Source organism: Bos javanicus, chromosome 3 (genome assembly GCF_032452875.1).
Source record: "Bos javanicus breed banteng chromosome 3, ARS-OSU_banteng_1.0, whole genome shotgun sequence".
NCBI lineage: Eukaryota > Metazoa > Chordata > Mammalia > Artiodactyla > Bovidae > Bos > Bos javanicus.
The window spans coordinates 45846327-45873694 of NC_083870.1; the positions used below are offsets into that span (position 1 = coordinate 45846327).

Below are 27368 nucleotides of genomic sequence, written 5' to 3' on the forward strand. Positions count from 1 at the left end.
TCAATTCTTAGGTGCTCGGCCTTCTTTATAGTCCAACTGTCACATCTATACATGACTACTGGAAAAACTATAGCTTTGACGAGGCGGACCTTTGTCATCAAGGCAATTTCTCTGCTTTTTAATATACTGTCTAGGTTGGTCATAGCTTTTCTTTCAAGGAGCGAGTGTCTTTTAACTTCATGGCTGCAGTCACCGTCTGCAGTGATTTTGGAACCCAGGAAAATAAAGTCTCTCACTGTTTCCATTGTCTCTGCATCTATTTGCCATGAAATGATGGGACTGGATGCCATGATTTTCATTTTTTGAATGGTGAATTTGAAGCCAACTTTTGCATTCTTCTCTTTCACTTTCATCAATAGGCTCTTTAGTTCCTCTTCACTATTAGCCATAAGCGTGGTATTATATTCATATCTGAAGTTATTGATATTTCTCCCAGCAATCTTGATTTCAGCTTGTGCTTCATCCAGCCTGGCATTTCACATGATGTACTCTGCATATAAGTTAAATAAGCAGGGTGACAGTGTACAACTTTGATGTACTCCTTTCCTGATTTGGAACCAGTCTGTTGTTCCAGGTCCAGTTCTAACTGTTGCTTCTTGACCTGCATACAGATTTCTCAGGAGGCAGATCAGGTGGTCTGGTATTCCCGTGTCTTGAAGAATTTTCCACAGTTTGTTGTGATCCACACAGTTAAAGGATTTGGTGTAGTTAATAAAGCAGAAGTACATGTTTTTTCTGGAATTCTCTTGCCTTTTCAGTGACCCAATGGATGTTAGCAATTTGATCTCTTGTTCCTCTGCCTTTTCGAAATCCAGCTTGAACATCTGGAAGTTCTTGGTTCACGTACTGTTGAAGCCTGGCTTTGAGAATTTTGAGCATCACTTTACTAGCGTGTGAGATGAGTGCAATTTAGCGGTAGTTTGAGCATTCTTTGTCATTGCCTTTCTTTGGGATTGGAATGAAAACTGACCGTTTTCAGTCCTATGGCCACTGCTGAGTTTTCCAGATTTCCTATTCAGTGTGCTTTTACGTAATTTTTTTTAACAACTGATTATCAATTTATTAAAAAGTTTGATTTAGACATCGGCAATGGTGACTTCCACCTTGACTCCTGGTCAATACTGAAGGAAGTGATCTTCTTGACAGTTTCAGAAGGGCTGTGCAGGTCAATGAATCACTTGTGGATCTTCATTTGGAATGGAGCCCAAGTCTTAGAACCTTCACCACAGGAGTTTTCCTTGTAGTTATTCTCAAAGTCTTGGTAGGCATCCAAACTTGTCCTTTCACTATGAGATTCATTTCCTTTGCGCCTCTGATCAGGTCAGCACACACCTTCTCCAGAGACTTCACGTTGCGGCCGGTGAGGGTGATCCTAATCTGGTGAATGGCCACGCTGGCTCCATGGGAATCTTGCCAGTGTCTTTAAAGGCAGTGGCTGCAGTGCAGCTTCCTGACTGGCTTGTTCCTCCACGAGAGCGAACAGCAGTGAATCAGGAGCAGGAGTGGGCCTCAGGGAACTTGGAGCAGCGGCAACAACGTCCTCCTCCAAGAGCAATTTTTTTTTTTTACTGTTTCAATATACTTTTATTAGCAGTTATTACATCAAAATTCACATTTACAGGATCTGAAGGACTGTCTTAAAAATTCTAAAGTATATGTAATTAGATATATATAATTACACTCATAGCAATCTATTGAGTATATGTAATTAGGTATATTGAGTGCAGCACTTTCACAGCCTCATCTTTTTGGATTTGAAATAGCTCAACTGGAATTCCATCACCTCCTCTAGCTTTGCTCATAATGATGCCTCCTAAGGCCCATTTGACTTCAGACTCCAGGACATCTGGCTCTAGTTGAGTGATCACAGCATCATAGTTACCTGCATCATTAAGGTCTTTTTGTATAGTTCTTCTGTGTATCCTTGTGACTTCTTCTTATTATCTTCTGCTTCTGTTAGGTGCATACCATTTCTGTCCTTTATTGTGCCCATCTTTGCATGAAATGTTCCCTTGGTATCTCTAGTTTTCCTGAAGAGATCTCTAGTATTTCCCATTCTATTGTTTTGGGGCCTAGAACCTTACAATAGTGAGAGAAATTCTTTGGTATTATTGTTCTCCAGTTTGTAGGTTGTCCCCCTGGTGGGTATGGGATTTTATTTTAACTTGATTGTGCTCCTTGTATCATTTCATTGGGGCTTCTTCTTTGTTTTTGTATGTGGAGTATCTTTTGTTGATAGGTTCCAAGGTCCTCCTGTAGGTGTTTCTTCAGCAACTAGTTGTGATTTTGGTGTTCTCACAGGAGAATATGAGTGCACTACCTTGTACTCCACCATTTTGGTTGTATGAATTAGCCCAGTTCTGAATTTCTATTAATAAGATTCTTATTAGTGATATCTCTTAGTGATATATGAGTGGTGCAAGTTAGATCTGAGAGTGACTAACTAAAAGTGACTAGGATATTCATTGATTCCTCCCTATTTATTCATCTTATTTAATTTTACAAGCTAAAAGGTCATTTATCTCTTGTGCAGTATTTTAGAAATCTGTATTTCCTGATGAATATGTATATTCTAGAAGCACAAGATGAACTGATATTTTAAGAAGTTAAAAAAATTAGTAAACAAAAATAATTAAGGATGACAAAGTATTATATGATGATTTTCTTATGCTTTTGAAACAGTGATGCTGGATTAAGTGTTTCCCCGTGTTCATGTTGTAATTCCAGTAAATTACAAACTCCTTACCATAGTTTAGCAAGATTCTTTATGATCTGAGCCCTGTCCACCTCCCCTGTTGTAACCTCTACCGTTAAGCACAATATCAAACTTAAAAGAACACTTTCTTTTACTTGGAGTTAGTCAAGTTCATAGGAGAAGGCAATGGCAACCCACTCCAGTACTCTTGCCTGGAAAAATTCCATGGATGGAGGAGCCTGGTAGGCTGCAATCCATGGGGTCTCGAAGAGTCGGACACGACTGAGCGACTTCCCTTTCCCTTTTCACTTTCATGCATTGGAGAAGGAAATGGCAACCCACTCCAGTGTTCTTGCCTGGAGAATCCCAGGGACGGGGGAGCCTGGTGGGCTGCTGTCTGTGGGGTCGCACAGAGTCGGACACGACTGAAGTGACTTAGCAGCAGCAGTCAAGTTCATAGCCATCTCAGAATTTTTGCAATTCCTTTTTCCTGTATCATGACCTTAGAAATTAGGCTATCCCTGGCTATTCTGTTTTTTCTAGGTCCACATTTCCCTCGCTATCACATTACCATTGTGTCTTTCCCTAAAGCGTTTAACAGTATATAAGGCTAACAGTATTAAGTGTTGACATTTGAAGTATGTAATTTACCATATTTTAAATAGATATTTTGAGTATATATTTATTTAATTTTGCTCTGTATTAAAATGTAATTTTTACAAAGCCAGAGAGCTAGAACATATAGGATAAACTCTAAAAATATTATCAATTTATTTCTAATAAATCTATCCCAATAAAATACATATAAATGATGTATGTATGCAAATGCTATGAAGTGTCTGTTTCAGAGTATTGCTCACTCAGTAGTGGACATTTGACTTTTGAAGGAGAGAAATGTGGATATAATTTAATCTAATTAATAAACTAAGCAAGGTAAGCCTGATTATATGCTATTGTAAGTGTTTAAAAAATCAAGTTTCCAGTTCCCACTTAGCTGAGGAAATAAAAGTTCTCATGCAGCAGATGTATTGTTCACTGGGGATTGTCAGAAATTTCCATGAGTAATGAATTTGGGGAAGAGGATGGAATTATTCAAATCTACTGTGTAATGGCACATGAGTGTCACTTTTTACTTTGTTTTGTTGTCTTAAAATTGTATTTAGTTTACATGTAATCAGCTTGTGCTGAGGAAAATTATGATACAACTCTACAGAATTGTATATACTGAATATACTGAAGGAAAACATATTACTTACTATGAGGGAAAACAGCTTCTGCCACTAAGTCTGTAAGTTCTAGTGGGTCAAAGTATCATTTTAGTTCCTAAGAGCATCTAGAGCAGCCTGTTTGAGAGGGAGTTATTGCTATAGTAAGAAGCTCTAAAGCAATATTTTGTTGATTATGTTCAAAATTGGTTAAATGCATAGAACAGGTTGTCCAGTTTTGAGCCCCACTGCTAAGAAGGAAAGTTGAGAACTGAAGTGGATTCCTGAGATAAGCACGTGTATAAATTGAGAGTTGAAAACAAATCAGAATGATGAAGCAAGGCTAAGGAATTGGATTGTTCAAACTTGAGACTGTAAGAGTAGGGAGTTAATAACAGTCTTTGAGCATGAAGGGTTCTTACAAAAGAAAGATGACTAACTGTTTTCCATCTTAGTGAGTGCAGAACAAGAGGATAGAGTTTAACAAATATTTATTGAACATTTCCATTGAGGACAGAACAAGAGGATGGGAACTATAAGGGCTTCAGATTAGAACTAAAGAATATCCTAAGAGTGAAGATTTTAATTCCTTGAGAGGTTGTGAGTTTTGTTTTTTTTTGGGAAATCTTTTAAACAATATAGATTTTTTCTTTATAACTACCAATAGTAGTTTCAATTCATCAAACATTGCATTTTCAAAGACCTCTCCATTTCAGTGGTTTCAGCACCAGTCTGTCAATGAATATTAACAGAATATTGGGCAGATCTTTGTAGAACTAGTAACATATAAACTACTTAAGACAGTACTAACCACCATCATGATAATTATGATAATAATAATTCCGTAAAATCAGTAAAGGGTGTTAATGGTATCATTTAGTGGAGAATTACACCAAGTATTTTCCTATATGAATTGTAGGATATGTATAAGTGTATGTATGTAATATGTGTATAATGCTTAAGTGAAGAATTAAGATAATTTGACAATTTAAATATATAGATGTCTTCTAATAGAAATAAATAATAGTGAGAGAGGAAATCATTTGAGTTGCAGTATAATAAATGTCCATTTGAGAATTAAGCTCTAAGTAATTTTTTCATTTTTTGCAATTTTAACATCATCACTGACAATTTTATTATACTTGTTATTCTATTATTTTAGTTCAGTTCAGCTCAGTTGTGTCCGACTCTGCGACCACATGAACTGCAGCATGCCAGGTCTCCCTGTCCATCACCAACTCCCAGAGTTCACCCAAACTCATGTCCATTGAGCTGCCCTCTTATGCCCTTTTTCTGCGCCTACTGTCTTACTAGAGTTTCTCTTACCTTGGACGTTGGGTATCTCTTCATGGCTGCTCCAGCACAGTGCAGCTGCTGCTCCTGACCGTGGACATGGGGTATTTCCTCTAGGCTGCTGCTCCTGACCTTGGAAGTGGGGTATCTCCTCTCTCCTCTCTGTTGTTCCTGTGCCATGCAGCTGCCTAATAGCAGCCAGTACTTAATTATTCTAACAAGGATGACATGAGCTACTGGCAAGCTACTCAGTTTATCAAGTTTAAATATTAAATATGCTTAATAGAAATATTAGTCCCTCAGACTAATAGTTAGTTACTCAGTTATTTCTGACTCTTTGTAACCCCACGGACTGTAGCCCACCAGGCTCCTCTGTCCCTGGAGATTCCCCAGGCAAGAATACTGGAGTGGATTGCCATGCCCTTCTCCAGGGGATCTTCCCAACCCAGGGATCAAACCCAGGTCTCCCTCATTGCAGGCAGATTCTTTACTATCTGAGCCACCAGGGAAGCCTGCAATAAGAGAAATATTACTTTATAATAATTTAAATAATACATTATATTGTGTATTACTAATAGTCATTAAAAATGAAATTAAGATATGCTTATCATCTTTCCCAGTTTTTAAGAACTGTATCAATAATGTAGTGCTTATCAAAGGAGCTACTGCATAGTAGAGAAGGTCTGGCCCTTTAGCCCAGGAAAAATATCTATGAAGTCTTTCTTTTGTTTAATTTTAATATTATGCAAATCTAAAATTCTACATATAATGTGATTTTTATTCATTCATTGAGTGCCTGTTATGGTGAGGTACTGTTTAATGCCCTGTGAACATAGCAGAGAACAAAATATAGGAAAATTCTTTCTCTTGTGGAAATTACATTCTAGTTTTAATAAAAGTAACAGCAAAGAAATAAAAAGTAAAATATATAGTATGTCAGGTTGCTCTAAGATTTGTTCATTTTGACATTAAAATATTTGAATTGCTCGTTCCAAGGAACAATATATATATGTATTTTTCCCAGCTATTCCTTTTGGGTAACCAGTAGAATGCTGTTTCAGTGATCCTATCAGTGTTGGGAAGTTAGTGTAATTAAGAAGTACTTATATCACACATTAATTTCAGCAGTGTGGTTATTATTCTTTTTTAGCCTTCTCAGCATTGGCAATTTCACACAGTTATGTAGGGGAGAGATGCCATCACTTTCTTTTCTTCATTTCTTGCTAGGTACATCCAGATAATCACTAATAAGAGAGATCCAGAATCAAGTCAAAGAGCCTTGCAGTGCAATATTTTCAGACTGTGCTGATGGAAATTTTGATAAGTGTATTTTCTGATGACAAGTTAAGCCACTTGTGGCTTGTGATGAGATGAAAGGGATAAAAGGGTCACTAATCTTTTGGTCCATCTTCTCTTGTCTCTGTGATAATCTCATAAAAGGACTGATTCAGGGAAATGTGATGATTGATAATGCCATTAATTTGAAAACTGATACTGTAATTTTCATCACATGTAAATTATCTGAGCCTTGCAATCTACATAATCAACACTCTTCATTCAGTTTTCAAATTTCATTTTCATTGCAGTACTTTGGTTATGTACCATAAATATATATTGTTTTCCTTATAATTTTTTAAATGAATCATGCCCAAACTTGTAAAAATGTTTAAATAAGCCAAATTTGCAAATCTCCATGTTAGAGTGAGCAGTGACTTCAAGTGGATTTACTTTATTTCAGTTTTTAACCTCTGATAGGGTAGCATTTTTTCTTCATGAAGAAAAATTTTTGAACCAACACTTGTCTCACCAGAGAAAGCCAGCTATACACATTCTTATCTATTTCATTAAAATTTATCAAAAAATATGCTATTACTCCTTCAAACTTTTAAATAACTAAAGCTATTAATAACTGTTTTATGCTTAAGCCAGTTAAGAAAAAAAAGCAAATTTTTGGAGATGAAGTAAAAATTGAGAATGAGGCTATAACTCCTGGAACATTCAAAGTGGCATAGCCCAGATGCATATGAATCTTTTTACCTTTCATGGATTTGGCAACATTGTACACACAACTCCATTTATTTTTTCTAATTAATACAATATTTTAAAATAATAAAAAAATAAAAGGAGAAAATTCAAATAGTCAACTGAAATTTTCTTAACTGATTATTTTATCTTTAATGTTTGGAAAATGAACACATCATCATAAATAAAAGGGTGAAGTGGTAAACATGGAAAAATAAGGAAATTAGTGATGTTCATGCTTTCATTCAAGAAAAATACAGTATTTGGTTAATCTCTGTTCTCAACTAGTTATTCAGATGTTATTTGAATATATAAATGTTATGGTTTAAACATAAATAACAAGCCTATTGCAGTGTTGGGCTTCAAAAATGTACCCATTTCATCAGACAAGTGGGGAGGGATTCTCTTTTCTTTTTCTCTGTTATGAATTTTTCTAAAAACTTTACAATTATCAATGTTTATGATTGTTTCCTATGTTATTTCTTTAATGCTATAAAATTTTCCCTAAAAATCCATTTTAGCTTAAAATCTTATAGATTTTGTCATTTTTTGTCATTATTTTTAATATACTTTAAAAACAAGCAACAAATAACAGAGAATGATTGTGTGGAAAAATGTATCCTAAACAAGCCAAAGATAAGCAATTATCTGGGTATATGTTTATAACATAAGCAATTAAGAAAAACATCAAAGGATGTGAATAGGTAATATCTACAAAAGAAAATATAAACAACAAGTAGACACATAAAAAGATGCTTAAACTCATTAAGTGTCAAGTAAATGTGAAATGATTTCCAGTCTTAGTTGGCAAACATATATGAGATTAATAGTATCCAGCATTAACAAAGTTTTAGGTAACTAAACACTTTTATATACTGCCAGTGAGTTGTGAATTGGTACAAACTTTTGGTGAAAAATCTAGTTATGTATATTAAAATGCAAATAAGTCCTAACATTTCCATTATGAAGACATTTATCCCACAACAAGAATAATTATCATCATCACTCTTTTACAGTGGTATACATTTGTAGCAATAAGATGCTAGGATAAAACTGCATTTCTCTCATTAATAAAATTATTAAAATTATGAAAATTTGATGTAGTTTTTGGAATTTTAGAAACATGTTTATTGATCTGGTAGGAGATCTACATATTCATGTTATGTGAAAAAAAAAATTGCTGACTTTTTAAAAAAGTGGCCTCCGTTGAGAAATACTCTCCACACACACACACACACACACAAACTACAGCATCAAGTATATGTTTCTGTGAGTATGAAAAACTCTATAGAAAGATAGTAATTGTGCTTAAATGGCTAGTACAGAGAATTACAATAGATGCTGCCGTCTATGGGGTCGCACAGAGTCGGACACGACTGAAGGGACTTAGCAGCATATTGAGAAAGGACTGAGGCATGATATTTGTTGTTGTTCATTAACTCAGTCGTGTTGAACTCTTTCCGAGTCCATGGACTACCCTACATCAGGCTTCCCTGTCCCTCATTATTCCCAGGAGTTTGCTCAAACTCATGTCCATTGAGTTGATGATGACACCCAACCATCTTCTGTCGCCCCCTTCTCTTCCTGCCCTCCTCCTTTTCTCTATCTCAATAATGTGTATTACTAAATATTTTTAAGGAATATGTTGATGTATTTTGTGAGAAATAATTTTGTCTGTTGGTTGGTTTTATTGATGAAGAAAAAAGCCTGGTATCTAAAGTTATAAATTTACTTTTTAGGAAATTGCATCATGCGAATCTGCTGAAATCACTGGTTCAAGCTCCTACATTCTTTGGGCTAGCAGTGGTCCTGTTAATCTGATGTGGCTGCAGGGTTTATAAATTTAAATTCAGTAATAATACTCAACCCCCATTATTTACCAATTACTTAACATTTTTTTTGCATTCTGAGATTTCAGGGAAAGGACATAGTATTGAATAAAATGGAAAATGTGACACTATTGGTTCTAGTGACTGGCAGAATTTCCAAACATTTTCCCAAGATATCATTCATATAATTTATGTTCCAGGAAAAGATATCCCTTTTTCAGTGGTCTTTGAATACTCACAACTTTCAGCCGCATGCCTTTAACTACTATTACATCCAGTCATTTTGGTAAGTTATAGCATTGACGTATTCAGAGAATTTTAATTTTTATGTTTCTAATTCTGAAATGCTTGATATGGTGAGAAATGCACTAAAACTACTCTCTGGTATTAGCTATTAATTAAGTGTAATGATAACTATCTAAGACTTTGGTTTCTATTATGGTTACTAGCTAGGCTTATATCAAAACTTCATCTTTTAGTCCCATTTGTTTTATAAAAAAATTAAAACACATGTAATTTATAATTACTGGAAGAAAAGGAGAGAATTTATTTTTCATTTTATACCTTCTGAAATGAAGGTTATATTTTTTACAAAAAAATAGAAAAATCATTTATTAACAGATGATAGAAACTTGATACATATTTGAGATACACAATTACTGTCTTTCATATGTCTCTGGTGTTGAAATAAAAAAGGATATATGTCTTAGAATTTCAATTCCACTCTATACCTCTATGTGCCTGTTACCTGCTGTGTTAGAATTTTAACTAATCGGTATTTAAAAAAAAAAACTGTTATCAAATTCAAGTGCTTAGTTCCTGAGGATGGAATGTTCATGAGCACTGAATTTATGCTTTCCATATTGATCTACTTATTACTGATACTTAAAATTTTAGGACCGGTAATCACTTATTTTCTGGGGAATATAAATTATTTAATCAGTTCCAAACTTTTGAAATAATTGTCTGATGTTTTAGAAACCAGAAACAAAGATTATAATAGGAATTTAGACTATAATATATTGCTGCAAGGATAATTATTAAGGGAAAACACAGCTGACATTTTCTGATTTATGCACACAATCAGAGATGGAGTCCAAGGACTGTGACATAATTATCTTCATGCTAACAATTTTTGTAAATCTCTTGACAGAATTTTAGCTAATTTTAAAATGCCTTCTGAAGATTAGCACTTAAAATTGTTGGGGAAAATAGCACAATTTATTAGCAAGGGTATAATTGTAAACCTTCTAAATACTCATTGTGAATATCATTTAGACAGTAACTCCTGCTTTAGCAGCTGGTATATAAGACACCAGTTTATGGAGTCTTGAAACAACAGAGAGTGGAATCTAATTAAAGAGGATTACATGCCAACGAAAAATTATTAAAAACAGACTAATAGACAATTGTTCTGAATTTAAAAGTCTCTGCCAACTTCTCTTTTTGATACAAATTTATGTAAGTAACTGTCAAGTAAAAGCCTTTATTTCTTCAAAACCAAAAGGATGTTAGAACGTTTTATCTTTGTGACTTAAAAATGATTGCTTTTCTGAATTTTAACTTAACGCAAGAACTTAAATGATTCTATTAATCTTTCTTACATATTTAAGATGCACATGTGCTTTTAAGGATACATGATTAGAAATACTGTCTTAGGGTCTTTTGTTTGTTTGATATCTATCTAGCACCAGCATTTTGTGTTCATAGAGAAATCTTAGCTATATATTTTTATAAGCAAAACTCAGTTTATCAATTTAGGTACTGTTTATGGAGACTTATGTAGAATTGTATTGAATATTTTTTTGTAATGTTCATTTAAAATTTTTGATGCACTGAAGATTGTTCAGTTCTAGCACTTCCATCTACTGAAATTTCTCCTTCCTGTTTAAATTGACTTATTTTGCTCTGACCTCAGGGGTTTTATTCCAAACAAGAGAATTGAGATAGTTTAAAATGATACATAGGCAGATTTTAATTATTTGTTAATAGAATTTTAAAGTAACTGGTCCTTGTCAGCACTGGAGAAAAGAGTATGTTTACATCTCTTGAGTTTACCTGATGTCTAACTTTACATTTTGAATTCTCCATATGGTACTGTTATAATACATCATGCATTGCCTTACACAACCATATGGTCTGTAGATTTTTATAGATGTCTATAGATTTTGACCAAATTAAACATATTAAAGACTAAATGCTAAATACTGAGAATCATGTGTTTTCTATGTAATTAATTAGTGCATGAATAAGCATATTAGCTTCAGTAAATGAGAACATTATTTACAATTCTTTAAAGTAGATGTTATTTCTAAAAATAATCCTCCATGTGAAAAGCTTAACTATCTAAAATTGTCTTTGAGATGTAGAAAATCACCACTGATGCCAGAGTAGTAACAATGGAATTAATCCACTCCCCCAGTGCTATCAACCCTGACCTCAGAGTTTTCCTCATCTACCCAGATACACCTATTTTATTGTGTTCATAGACAGATCACTCACTGCTTCAGAGATAAACTTCACAAGGAGAAGGGATTATTTAATTTTAAAGCCTCCAGATTACATCAAATGTTTAATTTTGAATCCGATTATTACTGTATACCCCTAAAGGAAATGACAACCCACTCCAGTATTCTTGCCTGGAGAATCCCATGGACAGAGGAACCTGGCAGGCTCCAGTCCACGGTGTTGCGGCAGTCGGACACAGCTTAGTGACTAAACCATAAACCATTATTGTATATGGGCTTCCCTTTGGCTCAGTGGTAAAGAATCCGCCTGCCAATGCAGGAGACACAAGAGATGAGAGTTTGATTCCTGTGTTGGGAAGATTCCCTGGAGTAGGAAATGGCAACCTACTCTAGAATTTTTGCTTTGAAAATTCCATGGACAGAGGAGCCTGGTAGGCTACAGTCCATGGGATCAAGAAGAGTTAGACACTACTGAGCATGCTTGCACACACAGTATCCTGCATAGAACAACTGTGTGTCCGTGCCTTTCTAATGGTGGTACTTACTGTAGTGGAGGCATACCAATGTTAGTAAAACTGTTAGTGTATTTTCAAGCTTCAACATGACAAAGGTTAAATAGCTGTTCGATCATGTGGTTGATGGTTGTTTTAATGCAGAGACCTTAGGCTATCCTTCTCTTCGATAACAAATCAGTCAGTATATGAAGTGCTTGGCACTCTGAACTTACTAGTATATGAAATGCTGGGTACTATGAATTTATTAGTATTAAGAAAATGAATTTATTTTTGTCATTTGGTAGAAATACTTTTTATTAAAATTAACTCATAAATATGTAACACTTACAGAACTTTGGGACATTTCTGATCTTCTTGGAATTAGGTTTTTCCTGTTGGCTTCATGTAGCATATCAGGGTTCAAAATATCCTCCAGAAGCGTATTTGAAGGTATACAAAGTTCTGTCATTCATTTGAAGATCACAGCAAGAAACTGCCAAAAAGGAGCTAATTCATGGTGAGCCGTGGTCTGCATGCACTCCAGTACTAAAGACGTTTTTTAATATGAGTGCACACACTCAGGTTTAGGAGACAAATATGGTAATCATAGCTTCTACTCCTCTGTACCATTCTGTCTTCCACTGTATCACTGAAGACAGGAAGGTCAGTTTGGCCAAGGAGTTTTTGCTATTCATCAAAAAAAAAAAAAAAAAATTATATAGCCATGCTATTTAGTAAGTATCATAAGTCTGAACTGGCTGAGAGTGCTGGAAATGAACTAGGATTGAAGTAGTGTTTTGAGAAAATGATACAAATGTAGATTATAATTTATAATTCAACTTTTCCCCCATTTATCTTATTCTTAGCAGACAGATTCTATAAACACCATCAGTTTCTGGTACTTTCAGTTTTTTTCCTCATCTTTTTTTTTTTTGCTTTCTCATCCACCACCCCACCGCAATACTATAGCAAGTTATTATGCACCTAATTAGAAGTCCTTGTTTTCTTACTATAGTGACTTGCAAAAAGTTTTCTTTTTGATTTATGTTTTGGTACCACACAGAGCATTTTGTTGTGACTTAGGAGCATGTATATTAAAAAGTTATCTTACAGAATTCCAAGATTCATCTGGCAGATGCAGACTTGTTTGGGTTAACTCTAATTCAATGTCCAATAGTACAATCATAGGATAAGATACGTTGCAAAGCTCAACAATGGCAGTGTCTATTCAAGTCAAATAACATCACTGGTATGATCTCTTTGTGGACTGCAAGAATGCTCTGTGCCATCTGTTTTGAAATAAATAATACTTTTTAAAGTCTGCTTTCTTTTCATTAGAATCTGTGCTCACTAACGAACATTGATTTTTATATGCCGTTCCATATTGAATTTCCTGAGAGTTAAATTTCACTCCTCATGTTATCATAATAGTCTCATTCATGTAACAGTTTCATGTAATAAATGAGTGCATTTGCACTCTAATTTTGTATCTCTGTTTCTATTAACTTGGCTAATGTGAGATAGAATAAGAAAGGCAAACTCATTGTCAGGACTGACAAAAAATTAACAGTTAGTTTGCCAAGACTGAATAACCAAATTTGGACCATGATGTATTTGTCAAGATAAGGCTACAGTGGAAAGTCTCTTGGAAGAAAGATAGCTACCTGCCTTCACTGACATCATTTAGCACTTTTTTAAAATTTTATTTTATTTTTAAACTTTACAATATTGTACTAGTTTTGCCAAATATAGAAATGAATCCGCCACAGGTATACCTGTGTTCCCCATCCTGAACCCTCCTCCCTCCTCCCTCCCCATACCCTCCCTCTGGGTCGTCCCAGTGCACCAGCCCCAAGCATCCAGTATCGTGCATCAAACCTGGAATGGTGACTCGTTTCATACATGATATTATACATGTTTCAATGCCATTCTCCCAAATCTCCCCACCCTCTCCCTCTCCCACAGAGTCCATAAGACTGATCTATACATCGGTGTCTCTTTTGCTGTCTCGTACACAGGGTTATTGTTACCATCTTTCTAAATTCCATATATATGCATTAGTATACTGTATTTGTGTTTTTCTTTCTGGCTTACTTCACTCTGTATAATAGGTTCCAGTTTCATCTATCTCATTAGAACTGATTCAAATGTATTCTTTTTAATGGCTGAGTAATACTCCATTGTGTATATGTACCACTGCTTTCTTATCCATTCATCTGCTGATGGGCATCTAGGTCGCTTCCATGTCCTGGCTATTATAAACAGTGCTGCGATGAACATTGGGGTACACGTGTCTCTTTCCCTTCTGGTTTCCTCAGTGTGTATGCCCAGCAGTGGGATTGCTGGATCATAAGGCAGTTCTATTTCCAGTTTTTTAAGGAATCTCCACACTGTTCTCCATAGTGGCTGTACTAGTTTGCATTCCCACCAACAGTAAGAGAGTTCCCTTTTTCCACACCCTCTCCAGCATTTATTGCTTGTAGACTTATGGATCGCAGCCATTCTGGCTGGCGTGAAATGGTACCTCATAGTGGTTTTGATTTGCATTTCTCTGATAATGAGTGATGTTGAGCATCTTTTCATGTGTTTGTTAGCCATCTGTATGTCTTCTTTGGAGAAATGTCTATTAGTTCTTTGGCCCATTTTTTGATTGGGTCATTTATTTTTCTGGAGTTGAGCTGTAGGAGTTGTTTGTATATTTTTGAGATTAGTTGTTTGTCAGTTGCTTCATTTACTATTATTTTCTCCCATTCTGAAGGCTGTCTTTTCACCTTGCTAATAGTTTCCTTTGTTGTGCAGAAGCTTTTAAGGTTAATTAGGTCCCATTTGTTTATTTTTGCTTTTATTTCCAATATTCTGGGAGGTGGGTCATAGAGGATCCTGCTGTGATGTATGTCGGAGAGTGTTTTGCCTATGTTCTCCTCTAGGAGTTTTATAGTTTCTGGTCTTACGTTGAGATCTTTAATCCGTTTTGAGTTTATTTTTGTGTATGATGTTAGAAAATGTTCTAGTTTCATTCTTTTACTAGTGGTTGACCAGTTTTCCCAGCACCACTTGTTAAAGAGATTGTCTTTTCTCCATTGTATATTCTTGCCTCCTTTGTCAAAGATAAGGTGTCCATATGTGTGTGGATTTATCTCTGGGCTTTCTATTTTGTTTCATTGATCAATATTTCTGTCTTTGTGCCAGTACCATACTGTCTTGATAACTGTGGCTTTGTAATAGAGTCTGAAGTCAGGTAGGTTGATTCCTCCAGTTCCATTCTTCTTTCTCAAGATAGCTTTGGCTATTCGAGGTTTTTTGTATTTCCATACAAATTGTGAAATTATTTGTTCTAGCTCTGTGAAGAATACCGTTGGTAGCTTGATAGGCATTGCGTTGAATCTATAAATTGCTTTGGGTAGTATACTCATTTTCACTATACTAGTGTCTGATTCCAGAGAAGGAAATGGCACCCCACTCCAGTACTCTTGCCTGGAAAATCCCATGGACGGAGGAGCCTGGTAGGCTGCAGTCCATGGGGTCGCTAAGAGTCGGACATGACTCAGCGACTTCACTTTCACTTTTCACTTTCATGCATTGGAGAAGAAAATGGCAACCCACTCCAGTGTTCTTTCCTGGAGAATCCCAGGGACGGGGGAGCCTGATGGGCTGCTGTCTATGGGGTTGCACAGAGTCGGACACGACTGAAGCGACTTAGCAGCAGCAGTGTCTGATTCATGTATGTGAAAGTTCCTAGACCATCCACTCAACAAGCCTTTAATGGTTAACTACTATGTGGAAATACAGTAGTAAATAAATTAATAAAACATGCCTCTTGCCTTCATAACTACAGTAAATATTTATAAATAAAAAATAATCACTTGCCTTTATGAATACAGTCTTTTAAAAATACTGTAACATGTAATATAATATTAGGTATAATAAATGCCATGAAGAAGAATAGAAGGTAGGGAAAGGGGCAGAGAAAGTGGAGAGAGATTCAGTTTTAGGGACAATGGTTAGGAAAGATGTTTCTAAAGAAGTGCCATTTAAATAGAGACCTGAATGAGATGAAAGTGTAAACTCTGTGAATATTTGGCAGGACATATCAGACAGAGGGAACAGCATGTGCAAAGGACCTGAGGAGACAGTGTGCTTTTGTCTAGAAGGAACAGCAGGGTGGCACTGTGACTGGAGCAAACTGACTGGCAAATGATATAGCCTGGTAGCAAATGAGATGGGTCCTATCATACAGAACTTGAAGGTGAGCAAACATCCTTGGTTGAAATGACAGATTGCAGAATTTCAACTGCTGTTTGAAAGCCTTCCTCTGATCACAATTAAGTGAATAAGTAAATAACAGTGGCTTCCAGAAGCAAATATTAAGGTCTGTATAGCAATTTGAGACTGAGCAACTTCACTTTCAATTTTCACTTTCATGCATTGGAGAAGGAAATGGCAACCCACTCCAGTGTTCTTGCCTGGAGAATCCCAGGGACGGCGGAGCCTGGTGGGCTGCTGTCTATGGGGTTGCACAGAGTTGGACATGACTGAAGTGACTTAGCAACTTAGCAGCAGCAATTTGAGATTGGCAATGCCTGGCACATGGTACTCCACAATATTTGTTGAAATAATGATGCTCTTTGTTATTTGGTTATCCTGTAAACCATGTGAGATTCATTCAAAATGTAACCATACGTTATGTAAAGAACTGTGTGGTAATTTGAATAAGAAATTAAGATTAAAAAGTAAAGACTCAATCTTGAATTTTGTTGACTTCCTTTAGATACAGAAATTGATGCTTAGCATGTAGGATTTGCAGAACTGTTTTTCTTTTAACTTTTGCTTTCTTTGGGAAAGTACTAAAATATTACTTAATTCTTACCATGGATAAAAGTTAAAATCTTAAATGTGGCGAAAACACATTGTGATTAAGTGTATGAGCCTGGAAATGAGATTTAGTTTGTCCATTTAAAAATGTATAGCACTATTTGAACAGTACTTTCTTGTTTATCTTTTCACATACATAATCTCATTTAATTTATCCTCACAACACTTTAAATTATTTATCATTACTTTTATCACTTTCATTAATATCTTTGTTTCATGAGGGAATATTTGCAGATTGAGATGTTAAACATTTTCCTAAGAACATATAAACAGTGTATTTGCAAAGCTGAAACTTAAAAACAGATTTCCTGTTTCCACAGCTCCTCCATCTCATACTATATTATATTCCACTTCACTGTTACTCATACGAAATTCTCCTCGACAGGCCCCAATTGTAAGCTGGCCACCGTTAGTGAAATGACATTAGCTAAATATGATTATGTCTTAATGTTCACTGAAAGGATTAGACTAGTTAAGATGTACCAAAGGGAAAAGCAATTATCTATTGAAATATGAATCTCTTGATTAGAACTGGAAATCATATATTGGTTTTAGAATATTCATCTGGAATTTTAAAAATCTGAATATAGTTATTACTTTTTTACTTCTCCTGTAAAGAACTTCAGTGAGGTTAGTTTTGAGGTTTTTTGATGAGTGCCAAGATTTAAAGCAACATTTTACTGGAAGAGTAAGCTCATCTAATTGACTCATTTTTTTGTAGAAACTTAGACCATAGGAATTTCTAACTACATGAAAAACATAGGCATTGGTATTACCTTTTCCCTATTTACCTTACTGCCTAAAGAAAATAATTAAATTAATCAATGTTAAATTGCCTTAGAGTTGTAGTGGTATAACTTAGAGCATGCTGTTTTACTTGTTCAGATTTTGAAATATAAATTTATAATTGCCTGCATAAAACTTGTGGCCTTATTGATAATAATCCCCTGTGAGTCCTTCAAAATATGGTGTCCTGCTGGCTTCCAGTCATCTGAGATTTGTAATGATTGTAGTAATATGTGATTAATGTATGGCAAGGATTCTTCCACTGGATGTGGGACATACTTGCCTGGTAACAGTTTCCTTATTGGATTGATACTGTGTTTTTTTAAATGAAGAGGTTTTTGTTTTTGTTTTTTAAAAAGCCTTTGTATCCTCAGTGACCAGTGACTATTACACATCTGGCATGTATTAGAATATAAATAACTTTGAATGAGTGAATAACTTGCTTTTATTATTAGCTTGGGAACAAGATTGACTTTTGCATCATATTTTTTATTAATAATTTGAATGCTTGAACTGAGCATTATTATCAAACAATAGAAACTTGCCAGCTATTGGACCTCTTGCTTCTCAGTTTACTTGGACAACATAGTAGCTTTCATTTTTAAGTCATCTAAGTCCATTGCTTAGATTGGACTGCAAGGAGATCCAACCAGTCCATCCTAAAGGAGATCAGTCCTGGGTGTTCACTGGAAAGACTGATGTTGAAGCTGAAACTTCAATACTTTGGCCACCTGAAGCAAAGAGCTGACTCATTTGAAAAGATCTGATGCTGGGAAAGATTGAGGGCAGGAGAAGGGGATGACAGAGAATGAGATGGTTGGATGGCATCACCGACTTAATGGACATGGGTTTGGGTGGACTCCGGAGTTGGTGATGGACAGGGAGGCATGGTGTGCTGCAGTTCATGGGGTCGCAAAGAGTCGGACACGACTGAGCGACTGAACTGAACTGAAGTCCTTTGCAAAATCATTCTTCCTGATGTTAAAATTTGGTGCACATAGACTTAGGACCAAAGATGGGCTTCAGGAGATCCATTGGTTATTGAAATTGTATATATAGCATATTGTGCTGGTTGCTATAAGTTATAAGTTGCTTCAGTCGTGTTGGACTCTTTGCAACCCTATGAACAGTAGCCTGCCAGGCTCCTCTGTCCATGTTCTCCAGGCAAGAATACTGGAGTGAGTTGCCATATCTCCCTACAGGGGAACTTCCTGACCCAGGGATTGAACCCATTTCTCTTACATCTTCTGCATTGACTGCTTTGTGAATATTTAAGTTTTTAAGGGACTTCCCTGGTGGCTCAGTGGTAAAGAGTCCGCCTGCCAATGCAGGAGACTTGGCTTCAATCCCTGGGTCAGGAAAGAGCCCCTGGAAAAGGAAATGGCAACCCGCTCCAGTATTCTTGCCTGGGAAATCACATGGATAGAGGAGCTTGGCAGGCTACAGTCTCATGGGGTTGCAAAAGAGTCAGACATGACTTAGTGACTAAACAGCAACCATTTTTTTAGGAGAAAAGGATCTTGATTTTTCATTATATTCTCATAAGGATCTTATGATCAAAAAGTTAAAAGTCTTGTTTTCCCATAAAGACTGTATTTATTTTGCTTTATTACTTATTAGTATCACTTGGACAACATGAGAAGTACACCCTTTTCTACCTCACTCCATAGCATCTGATCCGTTAGTATTATGGTGGGGTTCAGAGATACTCTTCCTCTTCCTCCTCTTTATTTTTTTCCTTCGCTTCCTCTGTTTTTTGAAAACCTTCTATTTGTTCAGTGTACTAAGTGATTTACATACATTACCTCATCTAATTAGGCTGACAGCTCTAGAAGGTTCAAGTATATTTTGCTCAGGATAAACTAAGTGCCCTGCCTAAGGACATATAACCAGTAGACAGTGATGCCAAGGTCTGCGGCTAGGGCCAAGTCTACTACCTTTTCCTCTTGCCCCTCCTTAGCCCTCTTAATCCGGAAAAGTTTGAATCAGAGATATGTTTAGAAGTCATGAACCTAGACATCTCTACTCTAGGAGAATTAATTCCTCTCCCTTCGGTACATTATCATTGGATTGTGATCAATATGAGGGTCTTTTCTTATTCAACTTTATATCCCTGATGCTTAGTATGATGCCTAAAAAAATAGTAGATTTTCAAATTTCTTTTTTTTAAATTGAAATTTAATTGATTAATTTCAGCTTTTGTTATTTAGTAAGTATGACACTAAAGTTCTAGTAGCTGTGCCATTAACTCTCTGTGACCTTAACAATATACAACTGTTTCCTCATTTATTAAAATTAATTAACTAATTAAAAAATTTAGGTTAATATATACATTTTAGATCCAATTTATTTAGTTCTGGTTATTGTGATTATTTCATAAAGGAAATGTAGTCCTTATAAAAACTAAATTATATGGTAATACCATCAATTATTTTATTTAATAATGTAATTTGCTAACTTTTTTGCTTCTTTTCTGTCCTATCCAGCATGTGATTTAGTAGATATTTGGTTGAATTTATTATTGCTTGGTTTAGTTTAAGTAAAGATAATTCAATGATCTTGTTTAAATTTGTCAGCATTGAGAGGTATTCTTGTGTATTACTTTGCCCCAAGGTTGCTGTTGATATTCTGCTCATTTGTTTTGTTATATTTTATACAATCCTTAAAACAGATGAGATATAAAACACTGTAAAATTTATCACAATTGAAACTTTAGACCTTCTCTCAACCCGTGGGGATTCATTTGGCAGGAGGCCACCAGAACCAGTTCTTTTTGATGCTTAGTTTCTAGTTTCCACTTTAATTGCTGCCAAAATCTGAGCACTTGGGAATTTAATTGCTCATTATATTTGTCACAGTGGTGTCACAGACCCAAATACAGACTGTTGCATGCACAATATTTATGGATATTAATTTGGTCTAAACGTGTATATTGGATTCCTCTTTTTTTCCTACATTATAAAGTATAGCACATCTAGAAAGAAGTCAGTCAGTATTGTGTATGGACTTATGCCCCACTTAACTAGTAAACTCTTATCTATCCTGTGCAGCATCTAAATTTAACAATGGAAAACTAGAGGAGGACCTATTCAGAACTTTATTATATTCACTTTATTCAGTTTACTCTTTTGAAGCAGTCTGAGGGATTTGAGTCTAGCTTTGAGGATAGACTCCCTGGGTTCAAATCCCTGTTTTATCACTTACTAGCTATATGACCTTAGGCAAGTTATCTTAATTTCCCTATACCTTTTCCCTCATTTGTAAAGTATACAGCTCAATGATTTTTGTGCAGATTAAAAGGGTAAAGTTCCTAGAAAAGTGTATAACACAGAGCAAGCCCTTCATGTTAGCTACTTTACTATAATATATCTTTATATGCCAAAAAACTGTAACATTTACCCTGGTTGATGGTATGGATTTCCAGTTTCCTACTAATTAAGTAGAGATAACCTTTGCCTACTGTAGCAAATGGGATGTCTGGTCAGCACTAAATTCAATACTTTCATGTCCTTCCATTTTTCCTGTGTGTTCCCACTTACTTGCCCAATGGTGTTTAGGCTAATAGGCCTGTTTTTTTGTCCCAATGTTTTATTACTAATCACTGGTTTTTCTTGTTCTTGTACTTTCTAATCTGAAGAATAGTTTGTTCATTTTCTCTGTGTGTCCTCTTTTCCTTTTAGTATACTTTTGCCTTTCCCTTCCTTATTTCCTACAAAATTGATGGTCCATCCTGCCTCTGCTGTGATGGTTGCAGCTTTCTTATGCAATTGTCTTGGTCAAAAGAAATTATGAGGCCCTTGAAAAATAGGAAATATCAGTCATCAACCATGGGAAAGGTACTGTTTCAAAGTTTTTACATCCTGGGAAGTCCCTTATGCCTTACTTATGCCTGAAATTGTGTTCTGGGGTAAGTGAAGTCGCTCAGTCGTGTCTGACTCTTTGTGACCCCATAGACTGTAGCCTACCAGGCTCCTCTGTCCATGGGATTTTCCAGGCAATAATACTGGAGTGGATTACCATTTCCTTTTCCAGGGGATCTTCCCAACCCAGGGCTTGAACCCGGGTCTCCCATATTGTAGACAGATGCTTTACTGTCTGAGTCTACACTTATATATAAAATTCCCTTGAAACAGGACGGAAGCAGGCAGGGTACAACATTTAAAAGAATGACATAGCCATGCTGCTAAGTCGCTTCAGTTGTGTCTGACTCTGCGCGACCACATAGACGGCAGCCCATCAGGCTCCCCCGTCCCTGGGATTCTCAAGGCAAGAACACTGGAGTGGGTTGCCATTTCCTTCTCCAATGCATGAAAGTGAAGAGTGAAAGTGAAGTCACTCAGTTGTGTCCGACTCTTAGCGACCCCATGGACTGCAGCCCAGCAGGCTCCTCAGTCCATGGGATTTTCCAGGCAAGAGTACTGGAGTGGGGTGCCATTGCCTTCTCCGGACATAGCCATAGGACATGACAAAAACTGGTTAAAGCCAACTAGGTTCGAGATGGTGGAGATTTGGCTTCCAGTGTAGCTTGAGCCTCATTATATGCTCATTGTAATACATTACCATGCTAAATGACACATCTGTCAATGCCATGACTGTTCTGAGACCAGCCAAAAAAGGTCAGAAAGTGGGCAGAGGCTCAGTTCTGGCAAATCCCTGCCCTTTCTTCAAAGTGGTTGGAATAATCCTCCCACTCATTAGCTAATGAAATTATTAAGCCTATAAGAACTAACCATGCTATATTTGGGGGGCCTCTCGCCTTCTGAGATTGCCCACACTGTCTGTGGAGTGTATTTTTCTCTAAATAAATCTGCTTCTTACGTATCACATTGTCTTTCACTGAATTCTTTCAGCAATGAGATATTAAGAACCTGAGTTTTATTAAATCTTGAGACCAAGTGTGTGATCTCATTTAAAAGACTATGGGGTTTAAGTCCTGATCTGAGTTACAGGATTTTATCCTGGAGTAAACAACATATTATTTGTTACTTAAAAATAAGTTTGTGATTTTTCTCAGGTACATACTTGTGTTCACTGGGCTGAGACTAGATTTTGATAGGAGGATGTTGGCTCCATTTTACTTACAGTTATCCCTAATTTTATGAAAATGTTAGTGATAGTGGACATGATAGTGAATGTTTTTACCCCTCATCTAATGGCTCTGATACTTAATTTACTTATGGAGAGGATGAATATATAAAGATGTTAGTTTCTTGAGATATTAACTTGATTCTGGAAAAAGACTGACATTTGTTTAAATTAGATTTAACCCTTGTATCTCTTCTTTTGTACTTTCATATGTTGTTCTTGAAAAAAAACAAAAACAAAAAACAAACCTTGGATTTGATTTCCTCAGGACTTAGAGGTACTTTTGGTGAAAGAAACAACTAGACTGTTTAAATGTTTACAGCATTCATTTGTTTCCTCTTTTTTTTTTTTTTTCTATTGGGCACAATAAGCTTTGTACAGACTCAGGGACTCTGAAACAGTGCATTTCTGGTATTTGTCACTCACTTTGGGTTCTCATTGCACTTCATGGCAAAATTTGTCATTTTAGCCACTTCCAGATAAAATCATTAAATTTGAGGCTTCTCATCATTAAAGTGAAGAAATACCTTCAGATGCTGTGGAACACTTTCTCTCTCAGTCAACTCTGAGTTCTTTGGCTGTCCTCAATTCCTGGAGCCACAGTGAGCTCAGTGGTGCTACTTTAGGCTTTTGTGTCCAATTTTCTCTCTCTGTCTTCAGCAGAGTGTTATCTCCTATCTCTGTGGCTGGAAAAACTAAACAGTCAAGTACTTTTTCCACTGTATTGTTTATGCTAGGAATAGGCCTTTAAGATCTCAAAATCTAGTGATTTTATTAATTTCTTTTTAAATGTCCTTCATAAACTTGTTTCTCTGCAGCAGTGGTGGCCAAAATAAAGTTTAAAATTACAGTGAAGGTTGCAAAGAGGAGGAAGGTGATGAGGGATGTCAGGTGCAAAAGAAAAACAGACAAAACAGTATTTTTTCTTCATGCTCTCAACTTACCACATAGAAAGGGGGCAAAGACTTTTTTTTGTACTAACATCTAGACTCATTGGAGATTCTGAAGCCATCTATATAATTTTTAAAAATATAAATCTGAAAAAGTAAAATTTCCGCAAGAATTCTGTTTTTGAATAGTTGTCTATACATAGATCTTACTGTGAATTGACCTTTTCCAAAAATTGATCAGATTAACATTTACTGTTTGGGAATGATTTATAAATTATGAGAAATGATAAGAGCTTTATTTTTTATTTTTATCTTTGACATTTTATTGTACAGTTTTTCCCAAGGGACTGAGAAATGGATATCGAGGTGGCAAGAGATTTTTGTGAACTATGTCTGTGTTTGCTTTTGATTCTAAGCTGCTGTGTCACATGGTTGTAGCAGGCTGCCTTAAAATATTTGTTATCTATGACTTGTTTTGCCCTGGACGTTATTGCTCTGGTCTAGGGAGTTACTTTAAACGGCTATATTGAAATCTTAAAATTCTCTCTTAATTACAGTAGTGAGACTTTCTAGCTTTTCCATTAGATTTAATGAGTAAATCTCAGATGTCCTATAAATAGCATGTCTTAAAGACGGTAACCTAACTGAAGACAATTATTTTTAAATAAAAGGATTCAGATATAATTTTATTTGATTTCATTAATCCCTGTTGGTGAAATCAAAGTTTCTAAGATAGTCTTGAAAACCAACCATGCAAAACAAAAATACCTTGTCAAAGTACAGATTTATTTCTGTTAAATGACTCCATTTAGCAAACATATTTGTATGTATGTGTGTGTGTTTATGTATATATATATCCAAAGTAGGTGGTTTATTAAAAATATGCCCATAACAATTAAATAGAAGTGTCTATTTCCACATCTGATTTATAAGCCACCTGTGAGGAAGCAACGGATGCAGTTTTCCATATTGAATTGGTAAAGTTTGATTGAAAGAGATTATGAAACCTTTTTCAATTTAAGATTTAAATGTGAGACTCTTAGCAGTGATTCATTTAAATTGATGGTGTTGGGATTATGGAAAACCTAGCAAAAAATAAGTATAATCATATGACCACCAAGAAAACATACATTGCTTTCCATCAGTGGTTGAACTGGGAAACAACAAGAATGAGATTTAGAATCAGTCATCCTGAGTTTGAGTATTAACTTTACCATAGTCATACATTTTGAATATATTTAACATGAAAACAGTTTGAGTTGGATGGGAAATTATTTGGAATGAATAATCCAAGTTAATGAATATTTATGTTTTTCTTAATACTTTTAAGCTTGTATTTCATTTTCATCCATCTATTCCTGTTTTATGTTTGTAATAGCATTAGAAAGAAACAAATCAAACCAAAAAGGAATTAGCTAAATAAGTAATAGCACATGGATGCAGTGGAATATTATGCAACTCTAAAAGTTGTATCATGAAGTCTGTTTAGAATCATGAATAGATACTGCTACTGCTAAGTCGCTTCAGTTGTGTCCAACTCTGTGCGGCCCCAGAGACGGCAGCCCACCAGGCTCCCCGTCCCTGGGATTCTCCAGGCAAGAACACTGGAGTGGGTTGCCATTTCCTTCTCCAATGCAGGAAAGTAAAAAGTGAAAGTGAAGTCGCTCAGTCATGTCCAGCTCTTAGCAACCCCATGGACTGCAGCCTACCAGGCTCGTCCGTCCATGGGATTTCCCAGGCAAGAGTACTAGAGTGGGGTGCCATTGCCTTCTCTGTGAATAGATACTAGTTATCTGTTATTAAGTCTGAATATATGAAACTTCAAAAAGTACACTGCAAATATTATATCACTAGTAATTATGTTTGGGTCTTTTTATGCATTCACTTAAGTAGCATTCAAGTGGTATTATTTGAGTAGCAGTTGTACACAGTAGGTTAAATATAGAAAATATATGTAACTGATTTTATTACATGACTTTATTTTCTTTTACTGCTTTGTGTACATCCTTATACCTCTTTTGTGAGTGCAAGATTTAAAAAATAAAACTTATTGGAAGCTTTTTTTTGGACAATTTGAAATAGTAGAACTTTCGTGAACTCATTGGCAAATAGAGGAGGCAGAAATCTTATTTTGTCAAGGTCATATTTAATATAAAAAACAAATGTTGGAAAAGTATATTTCTGTCTTAAATTTCTTTTGTTGCTATCTATTATTTTGTTGCATTCTATTTTACAAAGCACATTCAATATAGAATATACAAATACTTCAAAAACTTTAAAAAAATCTCTTGATTTTTTTTATCTTGAAGTAAAAAAAAATGTAAACATATAACAAAAACCTTGGGAAATATTGAAAACTATAAGTAAAAAAGATGTCCTTTTTTATTTAACATTTTGAGATAATCTGAGTTATTCTTGCGTTGCTAGTCTTTTTTGGCTTTGCTTGTTTGTTGGCCATAATTGTGATTGTATCATACAACATGTTCAATTCAATAGTGTCTTTTTAAAAAAGGTACTCAATATCACACATTGACTATGTCCACCTAAACAGCATTTATAATTAATGCATAATATCCTTTAAATTTAAAGTGCTCTATTTAACCATTTTTTCATTATTGAAAATTTAGAATCCTCCCCAATATTTCACTGTCATAAAAATCCTGCATTGACCACACCTATAAATGTAAAACTCCTTAAAAATATTATTGTTCCCATAGAATATTTGAAATGGCACTATAATCTGTACAGTTTGAACTCTACACGCCCTCTTGCTTTTCTGCCCTGATATCCAGTATTAGGCAAAAGACTGGAAAAGTCTGGTTTCTAATTTAGAGGCCTAGACTATACATTTTATCTCAGGAGTACTGGGAGTGTTCTTCAAAGCCAAGCTAATTCAATAATTATGTTATTTATCTTTGCAATTATAGTCAAATAAGTGTCATTCTTTAAGACTATCACTGTATAGAGAAAAAGTCTGTAATTTAGTTAGGGAGGTATCAAAAGTTTATCAGGGTAAGTTACAGAAATTTGATCTTTATTACAGAATTTTAGTAAATAATAAAATGTTATTTCACTATTATTAGCTGATAGCTAACATTTACTATGTCAGATACTTTGAACTTCTTATCTGCCTTTTTTTTTAAACAGTAGTGATAATACTGTTGCATTGTGATTCCTTCACCAGAATTCAAACTATCTTTTAAAAGTGTCTTATTGCAGTATCACATTTGGAAAAGTAAACAGATCCTAGGTATTCAGGTCCATGAATTTTCACAAAATGAAGTGCCCTAGAAGACTCTTCTGCCTCTTGTAGTCACTATACACTGCTTTCCAACTGATTAGTCTTGCCTATTTTTAAAATAACAGCTTTACTGATGTATGCACATACCATAAGGTTCACTCTTAAAGTGTATATAAATGGGTGGTTTTTAGTATATTCAAAGTGTTGCTCACTGATTGTCACTGATATCAGAACTTTCACGTCGCCAAAAAGAAACCTCGTTACCATTAGCAGAAATTCCTTCCCTCTCAGCAGCCACTGGCAACCACTAATCTCCTTTCTGTCTCTATGGATATTCCTGTACTGACATTTTATATAAATGAATTGATGCAATGTGGCCTTTTATGTCTGGCCTTTTCACTTAGCATAATGTTATTAAAGGTCATCATGTACCAGAACTTTACATCTGAATAGAAATATCATTATATTGGCATACCATATTTTTTATC

The 27368-nt window shown here is 35.4% G+C and overlaps 1 protein-coding gene and 1 pseudogene across 3 annotated transcripts in view; one reads left to right on the forward strand and one right to left on the reverse strand.

The window, feature by feature from the left end:
- The window catches only part of DPYD (dihydropyrimidine dehydrogenase), a 930948-nt gene that overhangs the window by 82055 nt on the left and 821525 nt on the right, over positions 1-27368 (forward strand). The gene's annotated exons all lie outside the window — the stretch shown is intronic.
- On the reverse strand, positions 1077-27147 carry LOC133245039 (small ribosomal subunit protein uS10-like; annotated as a pseudogene).